The following is a 12,072-nucleotide window of genomic DNA, read 5'->3' on the forward strand; positions in this document are numbered from 1 at the left end:
TGCTGCCAGCAAGGGATAAACTGGTATTTGTTATGTCAGGAGCTGATTTAGCTCAGAGTTCTCCAGAGTCTTAAACTGTTGTATCCTCTTCTCCTATCGGCATACAAAGAAACATCCCATCTCCAGTCTGTTGCAGTCCTAATGGCTTTTTAATGACAAACTGTATAAACACTGGAAAACATATTTGAATTGTGTTATTACCATTACTGATGGGTGAGAGAATGTCAGTACTGAACCATCCAAACAAGAAAAATCAAACAATAACTTTGGTCTGAGTCTCGGTTCAGTGGGTCATTATTGTGCGAGCGCTCTGCACTTCAACACAACAGCTTAACAGAATGAGAAAACAGCACCGCAAACTAAAGTGAGTTGACAACAGGGAGGCAGATGTGGCAGCGTTCCCCTTGTCTGTTTGACAAAAACAGCAATAACAAGCATCAGTGTAAACAATGAGAAAACAACACACAGACGAATGAAAGTCACCCACAGGGGAACCTTAATGACTAAATAAACAAAAGGAATGACAAGAGATAAGAAAACAACTACCACTGGGACAAGCTGGGATGACTGTGTGTGTATGTGCACATTATGCATTAGATCACATATTTATAGGGTGTTTTCAATCATGTATGCACGCTCATATGTCTACAGCATTACACTTCTTTGCATTTGATTAAACAATTATATGCTCCACAGCACAGGGTCAGAGTGCAGTTGAGTGTAAGTGTTAGCAAAGGCAATGCACACTATTGGCCTTTAATATACAAAGGAGCATTATTCTGCATTTAATGCAAAACCGGCTCTAAATGGAAATTTCTGTGATGTTTAAGATGGAAAGCATTATTTATTATTATTATTATTTATTATTATTATTTTTCAGTATGCCATTTTCAATTGTGAGTAATTTAACTGTCACAACAATGTGGTGTTGTTTTTGATTTTTTTTTTGTTTGGTTGTATTTTGCAGAAGGGCTAAAGATAAGGCAGGTATGTACTGTAAGATGACAACAGAATGAGCAGAACCCATATTAGAAAATAGAGCTGTCAATCACTTTCTCAGTAAGTTGTATGATATTTTTTTAGAAACCTTCCATTATTTTTTGTTTGTTTGCCAACTTCTCTTATTCTCTCTGGTGTGACCTCCCTCAGCAGTACAATCTGTCTCTCTTATTCTCCCTCCCACACTACCTCCCTCCATCTCTCTCTCACCCATTTAATTCACTCACAGGCTGATTGAGGGTTGGACTGTTTAGGGGTTGGTAGTCACTATTACAGATTGATTAAATCAGTCAAACCCACCAGGATCTGTCCACAATGGCCACAACGGCCAGTCCAACTCTGATGCCTGGAGCACATTGGACAACGCCTAGGTGCTAGCTGTTAAAATTAATCGAAACTCTCTCTCTCTCTCTCTCTCTCTCTCTCTCAACCATGAAAAGCTAGCAGGCTCAGAAAGTCTGTCTATGGATCTCCGCTGCTTCATTTAATCACATTCTACACGTTTCAGACGTCTAAGCAATCAACATCTCTCTCTCTCTCTCTCTCTCTCTCTCTCTCTCTCTCTCTGTCGTTGAAATCAAAAATCCCAACCAAAGTAGGTGAACAAAGCAATTTAACTGTGACTTCAATGGTAGTAATGTTTGAGAGGTCAGATCAACGTGTATAAAGCCACCACCCTCTGACCAATCAAATTTCTTGGAAAATGGCATCACCATTCACAGACGACCTCGTGCAGCTCGATGCGCAGATTATTAAAGCATCTCTGAAGAAGGCAAAAGTGTTCAGAGACAAGCATCTTGGGCCGTATGTTGCCAGTGCGACACATCAGAGAAAGTAAATATATGTTACTTATTCCCGCTATAATTAGTACATTTCACAGTTGTGTTTTATAAGCAACCCAGTAGTTTAACATTAACTCACTGGCGTATATCCTGCGCAAATGCGGCCTGTTGGGAGCTGCCACTTCCATCAGGGTCTGATGAGACACCCCCTTCCACCCCTTCCATTAAGAGACGACCCTCATTATTGCAGAGGGACAGCTCCTCAGCAGGAGTTCGCTCCAGTGTAGTAGGCCACCTGCTGTCTTCTTCATTTCATTAGTGTTGGCTGCAAGCACTGTCAAAGCCTTTTCACTATGATAAATTTGCATACTGATATTTTACTTATTAAAGCCTAATTGAAGCAAAAAAGCCTTTTGCCTTTTTTGACATAAGATATGAAAGCAAGCTTGCTTAGCACTTTGAATTATGTTTTTATATTTATGTTTTATTTGCAGCTGAAAATGACGTAACCCATAGGTTTCAGAGCAGCAGTATTGAAGCTCAGAGTTTGCTGCTCTGCTGTCGCCATCTTGGCAGTGCCTGCCTCCGCCTAACTGCCAGCTAATTCAAAAATGGGCAAAGAGGTGGGCATGTGTGGAGCTGAGACTTCGGTGCATGCCCTCAATTATGCAGAACTTGAAGCCTTATTGAAAATTTAAAGGAGTGAATTATATAAAAGTTCACTCCTGTACAGTTGTCATGAAGGGGGAAATTAGCTGCAGAGACCATTTTTAGCACAAAAGCCGTATATCAAAAATGAAGCAGCACAATGATAGCTATCAACAAGTCTTAGCTGAGCTTCACTAACATTATCAGCATCTCATTCTGAAATCAAACTGCTGGAAACAAAATCTTTCGGAACCGCACAGCACAGTTTTCTATGAACATTTCTTAAATAATGCCTCTCTTGTCCTTGGCTAACATACTGTATAAATACCACAGATTGCATACAGCTGCACTGTTGTGCAGCAGTATGCCAACTGAGTCTGCTTGACGTACAGTACTGATGTCACATTTTCACACGATACATTCCCCCTCACACGCTCAGAGTGACAAAACAAATCTGCTGAGGCCACTGCTGAGGAGAGCTGTGATACTGATTGAAACTCGCATTCCTAACATATACATGTATCTTACGTTGACTCACAGCAGTGCAGATGAGCACTATTTCTCAGAGCAGACACTTGGAGTTGTCATAGCAGGAAAAGCACAGGTGGTATGAATAAAATTAATGATGGCTCTGTTCCATTTAAGTGTCCAAGTCTATATCAGTGAGCCAATAGCAAGGTGCTGGAGCAAGCTTTGTCATCAAAATGAATTGCAGCCCTGCAGCCATCATTAACATTTTTAATTACACCTGTGCTTCTCTTGCTGTGACACATCAGAATGGAAAGGAGCTCTTGCCAAATTGCAGAGGCGCTTCTGTTTAAACTAGAGCAATATGCAAAAAAAAAATGGCACCTGTATGTTTTCTATGCGTCTTAGTCATTTGCACAAACAGCATTTTAGCATTTTTTTTTAAAAGCTTGTTTTTCATATGAATGCACCCTGTAAATGCAGAATGTTTTCAGTTAAATTATGATGAAATACAACATTTTGTAAAATAAACAATATTTTTAATGGTTTCTTTGACATTTGTTTCTATCCACTCAACAAAACATATTCCACTCAGTTCCAACTTTATCTCTGCTTAAGTGTTTCTTTTTCCATGTCTGACTGAAACTTAACATTCATGTAACATTCACATTATTACTCTTAACAACATTAAGAGTAATAACATACTATAAGAACATACAGTGACATATAATGTCATTCTAGGAACTTTATATATTCACTGGAAAATAGCAGCGCTCCTGTCTAGCACAGCTGCTTCAGTGCTCTCAGCTACCCTTTAACATTTATTAATAAAGCATTAAGGTTTAATTCCTCGGGGGAATTGAACCGATGGCCTTTTCAGTCACAACCAATGTGCTCTGTTCCAACCTGCAGTACACTGATTCAAACCTCCAGGGACAAAAGGTAAAGAGCACCTCAAGGGCAAGGACTCCAGCTCCTCTCGGCCTCATGAAACTGTCATGACTTATCCCTTTGACCACTCTTTTTTTGTTTCATCCCCTCCACTGTTCAGCTTCTGTCCTGTCTTACCTGTCCTGTCCTCTCATCAAATGGCTGCTCCCGTTGCAAAACAACCAGATCAAATGAGCTCCCCAGACCTCACTCCTGAGTAATTCATTAAGTGAATTTACAGAGCCACCATTTGATTAAACTGTTTAATGGTCACATTAGGAAATAAGTGAAAATAATCAATCATTATGATAATTAAGAGAGGAACCCTGAGTCTACACATGGCGCAGGTTTGTTTGCAAAATGAAAGGACTAAGAGATGAGAGGTTTTTGACGAACAGTATTTTTTTTTCATGGCAGAAATAAATGTAAGTTTGAGATGAATTAGATTAATGACCTGCTTAATGGCGTCTGCTCTCCAGGCAGATTGTGGCACTGATATGTTTGAACAGCTCATATGCTCCTCTCTCTCCTGTCTATATTGTTCGTCTCTTTCAGGATTGAATTGGATTTTTTGAAATAAACAGCTTTCAGTGACTTTCTGTTATCACTCTCACTCAAAACGCGGTGGAGATGTCAGCCGTTGACACTCGCATGAGTGTTAATTGGATGTGTGTTGGAGGAGCTGCACTGTAAATGTTAATTCCTGCTGAGATGACAATCCAACCAAGACAAGTATCTCACTGTCCAACCTCTGTCAGCTTATTTAAAGCGTAAACCCTGCACTGTACTGCATGTCCTGAGGCCAGGGTTTAGACAGGAATAATGCATTACCAAGGCAAACACCACACACCACACACACACACACACACACACAAGCTTTACAGGATGTCCAACCACAGAAACACACAAGATAGCGCTACTCATGATTACACTTGTAGGTGTAGTGAACAAGACAGATGGTGTGTCCTGAGGATTAAGCAAAAAATATATACTGTGTGTGTGTGTGTGTGTCCGTGCTCATGTTAATGTAAGTTGTGTTAAAGTTGTGTGTAGCACTGTCAGACAGTGATATATGTGTGCCGTTTTCATGTGAGCAAGATGTTTTGTGGAGATAACAAATTCACAACAATGACACTGCCTAGTCATCAGATGGTATTACTATGAATTATGGGACAACATCATGAAAGATTACACATTTAATCTATCTCCTAATATTTGGCAGAATGAGGCAGATGTAAAACAGATGTTGTGCTTATCCTCATCCTTGTTTAAAACTGACAGCTCTGGTGAAGGCATCTGCCAAGGTAAGTATGTGTGTTCCATTACATTTTAGAGATTTTAGGTGGGATTTTTTAGGTTTTTTTTTTATATTTATCTGAAGTTCTATAAGTGATGAAATGATTCAAATCCCAATCAGCATGTTAAAAATCTTACCAGCTGATCTCCACCAAGCTCTTTTTAGTAATCCCCTTTCTGCATTTACATGTCGTGCATTTAAGAGATGCTTAACCAGGGTGACCAAAAACTTAATCCAGGAGCAAATTAATCTTTGCAAGAAAGTACAAACCTTACATTTATGTATGAGGAACCTCATTCTGATGTTTCTTCCATGGCAACAAGACCTACTCCAAAAACTATGATGTCACAAAGGTATACCTTTAGAGACAGAAAACTAATGGGAGACTGTGAATTAAAGTATTGGTTGTCTGAACACTTACAACAGCCTAAAGTGCATTCAGAAAGTGTTTAGACCCCATTAATGTTTTCACATTTTGTTATGTTGCAGCTTTATGCTAAAATAAAAAAAATCCAAATTTTCCCTTATCAATCTACACTTAATACCTCATAATGACAAAGTGAAAATAGAATTTTAGAAATTTTCTCTGGAGCTCAGCCAGAGTGACCATCAGGTTCTTGGTCACCTCTTTTTACCAAGCCCCCTCTCCCCCTAGTGCTCAGTTTGGCCAGGTGGCCAGCGCTAAGAAGAGTCCTGGTTGTTCCAAACTTCTTCCTTTTAAGAATTATAGAAGTCACTGTACTCTTCGGAACCTTCAACCATCCATCCATCCATCCATCCATCAGCTATACCGCTTGTCCTTTGAGGGTCACAAGGGGGCTGAAGACAATCCCAGCTGACATTTGATGAAAGGTGGGAAATATACTGGACAGGTCACGACTCTATTACAGGGATTGACAGCTGTGAGACCTTATAGAGACAGGTGTGTTCCTTTCCAAATCATGTCCAGTCAATTGAATTTACCACAGGTGGACTCAGAAACATAGAAACACCTCAAAGATGATCAAGAGAAATGGGAGGAACCTGGGCTAATTTTCAAGTGTCATACCAAAGTGAATATAATCAAATTGATTATTTAAACCTGTATATGAATATTACCCGATATTACGAGGCTATCAAATAACATATTAAGAATCATTCATTTGATCTAGCTCTGAGAGACAGCACATCTAGGCAAGGACTCAGTGTTTAACTGGAACTGTTTTCACTTTGTCATTATGGGGTATTGATTGTAGACTGACAAGGGAAAAATTGAGTTTATTTTATTTTAGCATAAAGCTGCAACCTAACAAAATGTGAAAAAATTGAAGGGGTCTGATGACTTTCCTGACAAGGGACCTCTTGTGGTTGTGCAAACGATGACTGTCCTCTCACAGAATCTCCAACCTCCTGCTGCCATCAACAGTCATTGGTTTCTTTTAACCATAACTACAAGCTTTCCCTATTAGTTGTTGTTGATTACTGGTATTCTGCACCCCTGTCAAGTTGCTACTGTTGTCAATTTCTTACTTTTTGATGTCACTGCACTGATATCAGTGTGTTTACAATTTGACTCTTGAGTTGAAGAGGAGCCACAGCACATTAGCTATCAGGGTCTTGCATTGTCAATTCTGCCATGAAAGTGGCTGTGTATTCATCTCAGCACAGACTCATGAAATAGATTTTTATCATGGCCCTAAAGTCTCATATCACATCTACTGTATCACATCTAACTTGGGCAGTGCATGGAAAGGTAAAATTGTTGGGATTCTAACACATCAGCTACCACAGTTGTTGTGGTGTTTAGTTTCAGACCATTTCTTTCTGATCTTCTACTTTGATACTTTTTGGAAACAAACCTCATGAATGCTTCTTCTCTCAGCTGAAATCCCTGTGGACAGATGATGCAATCGTTTGAAAATATTATTTTTATGATAGGCTTTAATCTCACCTATGAGACTGCCAAATAAAACTGTTGCCCTGCAGCAGAAAAGATTATTTACTTCTTTAGTAAATTTCTGGGCCTTAGATCTCTGCTTGCATGCGGACCGTGCAAAATTTGCTTTCTCAAACCTTCCTTTGAATACTTTAAAACACTTCACTGTACTTGTAATTGTGGAAGTGATTACACACAGTTCTCACTACATGGTTTCCTCTTACTGAATGCAAAATTAATTTCTGCTTATTTTTTAAGGTAATTTCTTAAATAGATTCAGCAATATACGAGCCATTGAGTGTAGAAATCTAACACATGACCTCACTATTGCATAGGCTAATCAATCTCTGCGGCCGCACAGTCACCCTGCAGCCCCCATCGTTTTACTCTCTTTTCTCTTCCCTGAATTTATCTTAATTGAATGATCATGTGTGGTTTTATGGGGGGTTGTGACAGTAATTTCCTAGAGTCTCCAGTAGCAGGAAGTTACTGCGTCTTCCTGGCTTCTGGATGTAGTGTCATATTTATCATACAAACATGAAAATCTTCTCGCACTCTTGGCCAGGGCGCAATCACAGTGTTTCTGAAAATGTTTAACTATCCCTTTAATCTTAGAAAAAGCACTCTTCTCTCCCTCACTCCTTTCTGTGCTATTAGTAGGGCTTGAAATTAATTTTAGATTCAGTGCCAGAGACTGAAAACTGGATAATAAGGCCGTTTGCTGCCATACAGTAACATTAGCTTGTCACTGAAGTGAGGCAGTGCAGGCCCCGTGAATGAACAAAACAAACTTAAATCTACAAAGCAGTTTAGGAGAGGTTATGTGGGCTGTGTTTGAACTAATATAGACAAATGAGGTGTTATCTGCGGGAGTGTTACCTTTGATCTTTTTGGAAAAGTGACAGCCAGAAGTTACTGTAGCTTGTAGTTTGAAACTGTCATCATCCTCTGGCTGTAATGCACATTTCAATCACGCTGTCCAGCCACCATTAATGGGCTCCTCAACACAACACAACACAACACAACACAACACAACACAACACAACACAACACAGGAGAAACAACTTTATGCAAACTACAGTATTTTGATCAGAGGCAGCAGAGAGATAAATCTACTGTATTCTACTTCAAGTGGACACAAATCCTTTTTTACAGTTTGTGTATCAGCATTTTCAGTATTCAGCATCACTGTATGGCAGATACACAGTCACCCATCAGTGAATCTCTATTTCTGAGCTCAGTCACATGTATTGACCTTTTCACTCAATCAAAGCTCTCCATCCTCCATTTCCCTCTCAGCTTCCTCCTCCTCTTCCTCTCCCTTTTTTTTTTTTTTTTTTTTTTTTTTTTTTTGCAGGCACATTCAAAGCAGGAGTTTTACTGTGTTTAAAGATGAATATTTTACAGCATGGAGCTTTTGAAAAGAACAGCCTGCAAACCAGTACTCACTATATGTAGCTCATGCAGTTCACAGCTGCTGATAAAAGTGGATCATGTGGGTGGGGGGGGGTAAAGTAAATAAAGATATAGACGTTTGCAATGAGGAACCCACAGGGGGACTACGCTTCTGCATTTCTTTTCTCTGACCAAGTATTTCCTCTGGCAGTAAATGATACTTTGTTAAAACACCAGTTTCTGGCGCTATTAGACTGTTTAACTGTTCAAAAAAACAAGTCAGTTTCAACATGAATGCAGCCAGTTCTAAAATCAGGTTTGATAGATTCTTTTTTCAGTAATGTCTTTAGTTTAAGTCCCGTATTCAGCCTTGTAATTTGATTCTATTAAGATGCTTTCATTGCAAGTCTATGATGCATATGATCACATCATTTGGTCGGAGGATAGTGAGGGTGGGAACATGTGATGAAGAATACACAGAGATGCTGTTTGATATGCTGTACTTGCAAACTTATTTCCAGATTCAGACAAACAGATACCCACAAAGGACACTGCAGGCATTACTGTACATGAAATAACAAATGACAAAAGACAGTGAAGGAGTATGACTTTAATGCAAGGTGTCTCATGGGGAACATACACACAGACACACAAATGTGCATACATAATGAATTACTGTTGAATTCAGCAGAGAGTTGACAAAACAAGGCAGGGTTGATTGCTGTACATGAGCTGAGAATGAAAAGCGTTAAATTAATTTTGCATCTACAGCCGGGGGAATTGAATGAGAAAGTCAGCAATGGCAGAGAGAAATTTGGTTAGAGGAGGAAAGCTTCAGCAATCACACGTCTCCCGCTGCCACTCATGCTCCATTGTTTCTCTCGTTCTTCTTCTACTCCCTGCACATTCCGAATCCATTCCTCCATTTGTGCAGTGCTCCATCCATCTCAAAAAGTCATCCAATTTTGCAGTTATTTCTGTTTTCACACTCCTTGATCTCAGTGTCAGCGATCCATTCATCCACCTCTTACACAAGCACACACACAAACCAAAACTCCGCAACTGTAGTGGATCAGCATATAGTTTCTGTGCACTCAGCACAAGTTAAGTTCAGTAGGGAGCAGAGGGAGTGGGCAGACACACTGAGACACACTGACTGATATTAAAATGCACAGACTCATTTATATGTGTCTCACATCTAAAATATATTGAAGAGCTATCATTTTCAATTATATCGAGGTTGTTATATTTATCAGTGCAGTCTTAAGGCTCACAAAACAAAGTCTAAATCAGGTTTCATGGTGAGATTTTAGTCTGGAAAAGATCCACTGGTAACTGATTGTCATGCTCACCGCTCACATATGATAGTTTACAGCATCTGTGTTGTCCCTGACTGACTGACTGACTCATCATCATTTCTGTTGCAAACAGGTTCTATTAGGGTGGTGTTTATAGCCCGCAGTGTTGTCAACTTAGCGCATTGTTGCTAGATTTAGAGTCTTTTTTTAAACCTGGTACATGCTGGCCCGAGCCACTCTGGTTTCCCAGCTGCTCGGAAAATGCAAGGAAATGGAGGAGCGCTTCCAATAAACTCAGCATCACCTCCATTACGGCAAATAATGTACTTTTAGTAAATGTATTACTAAAAGAGGCTGAGTAATAACTAAACATAAGACACTCTGAGCAGAGAGAGCAGGAGAGAGGGAGGGAGAGAGAAGTTATCTGTAACTGCTAAAGAATAGCATGTCAACAACAAAAACACCAGCAGCCCGAAATGAGACATTACGCTTACTACAGCACAGTAATAAAAGCCCTATTAGAAATAAAGGGCTTCTGTCCACTGAAACGCTAAAGGTCTTTAAATTTTAAACAATTACAGGAAGTCTTGAGTCTATATTAACGCGTAATGCAGTTACTTTAACACAGCAAACATACTGATGAACCAGTGCCTGTTCAAATGTGAATGGTACTCGACCTTAGTCATTAACTTGATCAAGTTTACATCTGGACAGCAAAGAAAACACACTTCACACATGGGACATGCTATATATATTCTTCACATACAGCAGTGCTGACTTAAAGGCTGTAAGGTTACATTAAGGTAAGGTGGGGTGTAAAAAGTGAGCTCGGTTGAATAGACTTTTTTGCTCCAACGGATATGTGAGGAAATGTTAACATGATACCCTCTGCCAAATGAGGTTATGCTGTAACTTACACTTTCTAAGGTCTGCATGATTTCATTATAATGTAATGAATGGTTTAAAAGTTGTCACTAGATGGTATAACTTTCATGACAAAGGCTAAGAATATATACTTATTTACACTGTACAGAAGGCCTTCTTCTCTTCCACAGGTTTTATGAACTCTGAACTACAGTTCTCACACGGCTGCCAGGACCCTCTGTCACTCTGTGCCACACTCTCATTGAGTTCTCCATGTTCACTCTGAGGATGTCTGTCAGTGGTGCTGGCGCTGGCAGTAGAGGACGGACTTGACACTGGATGATCATCTTCCTTCTTAAAAGAAGCATGACTTGTCTTGCTAATAGGAGGAACCAGCAGAGGATCTGGCTACACTGTGTGGCTTTGATTCAAGTTGCTGATCTACATCATTGGGCTTTAGCGGATCAGACTGTCTGTGAGGGTGTACCAGAGACTGGACACTTTACTCCTTGAGGAAGGGAGACTGTGGTGGAGACTGGGCATCAGTCACTTTGGAGAGGTTGGGCTGGCCATAAAATATATCTGCATCGACATTCCTTCTAATACATTTTGACCATTATAATTGACAGTGGTGCTGTAACATCTTCCATCATTCCATTTGGCCTCAGAACATCAAACTGTCCAATGGGGACATCATCTGCATTCAGAAGGTCACATGGTTTAAAAATTGTTTCAGTGTAGCCATCCTCAAAGGTGACAAATGTGAAATGCCCTAAAATAAACCACAACAATGCAAGTTAGCATGTCATTCTTCTAAACAATATATTTTTACAAGTAAACAAGATATCTCCTTTGATGCTGCTATAAATCCTGCTCTTGAAGATGTCATGTTTTCATTGGCATTATCTTGTGAGAATTAAATTCACTGTAATGAATTTTATTTTACCAGTACAATTCCAACGTTCCAATCATTAGAATCCCACCCCCAGATATTTTTTTTAAAAAAGCTTTTAAGCTTATCTTAATTACACTACAAAAAATAATTAGACAGTCACTACCCTTTAATTATTCAGCACGGGGTTGAACAAAATATAAAATAAATAAAAATACAAATAACTCACCACCTGCTGCCTTCTCTGCAGTTTCCAGCTGTACATCCCTCATTTTTGTTGAAGGGAAATGCAGTCTTTTCGTTATGGAACCAGACATCCATTCAATATTTCTAATTTATGATGTTAGCAAACTAATATATAAATCATAAACAAGATAACCAAAGATTATAGATGGTTAAGTATGCCTGGGCAGAAAGAAATGGGATACATATTTATCTTGCAACTCAATGGTTGACAACTTTAAAGATATTTATTTACCCCTAATGCACACACATACACACACACACACACCACTGAACTTGAACCAATATCTAGCTAGCTACACAGTAATTTCCCTACAATTGTACAGGTCTGCAGAGACAAA

The sequence above is a fragment of the Trachinotus anak genome, unplaced genomic scaffold (genome assembly GCF_046630095.1).
Source record: "Trachinotus anak isolate AG129_WGS33_773 ecotype Australia unplaced genomic scaffold, CSIRO_AGI_Tana_v1 ptg000019l, whole genome shotgun sequence".
Lineage (NCBI taxonomy): Eukaryota > Metazoa > Chordata > Actinopteri > Carangiformes > Carangidae > Trachinotus > Trachinotus anak.